At 50.2% G+C, this 636-nt stretch overlaps 1 protein-coding gene across 2 annotated transcripts in view; it reads left to right on the top strand.

Moving 5' to 3' along the window:
* RHOA (ras homolog family member A) overlaps positions 1–636 on the top strand; it is a 6,900-nt gene that overhangs the window by 404 nt on the left and 5,860 nt on the right. The window lies entirely within an intron of this gene.

Raw genomic sequence — 636 nt, 5'->3', positions numbered from 1 at the left:
AAAGATGTGCCTAGGTGCTGAGGACACCGGGCCTTTGGCATGGCGTAGCGGAGTCCCTGCTTCGATAGGGACCTGCTGCTGATTAACAAGGATGAGCTCCTGGAGAGAGTCTTCCCTTCATATCCACTCCTGGCAGCGAGCGGAATCCTGGTCAGAAGAGGTGACTGGCAGGCTTCAAAGGGATTTGATTTTTTAGCGTACACCATCATCTGTCCTACTTGTCTGAAGGAACACAGTTCTTGGCAGTTAAGCATACCCACAGCTCGCTCAGCTTCATTTTTCATTTGTACCTCAGTAAATTAAATTTCCTTACAAATATTTGGAAAATTGGTTTTCAGTCTCTGTGACCACTGAGTCCCTCTGCTTGCTGAACAGCAGATGTGCCAGACCCCAGCTCCAAGAGGCAGTTTTCAGAAGGCTGCTCTGTGAACACAGGGTGGGTTGCCATCTGCGTTTACATCACACAAGGTAGTGTGTGATGTGTACAGTCGTCACTTTCCAGGATGCTCTGGAAGCACACAAAGCAGAAACCTTGCACCTTGAAAGCTCGGCTGCTCTCAAAGCCTTTTAGGCAGCTGTGGCCTGTGTCTGTTTCCATAACCACAGAGAGCTGGCCACAGTGCCGCGGGTCCTCGT

The sequence above is a fragment of the Eurypyga helias genome, unplaced genomic scaffold (assembly GCF_000690775.1).
Source record: "Eurypyga helias isolate BGI_N326 unplaced genomic scaffold, ASM69077v1 scaffold17296, whole genome shotgun sequence".
Lineage (NCBI taxonomy): Eukaryota > Metazoa > Chordata > Aves > Eurypygiformes > Eurypygidae > Eurypyga > Eurypyga helias.
This window is presented reverse-complemented; position numbering and strand designations above follow the sequence as displayed.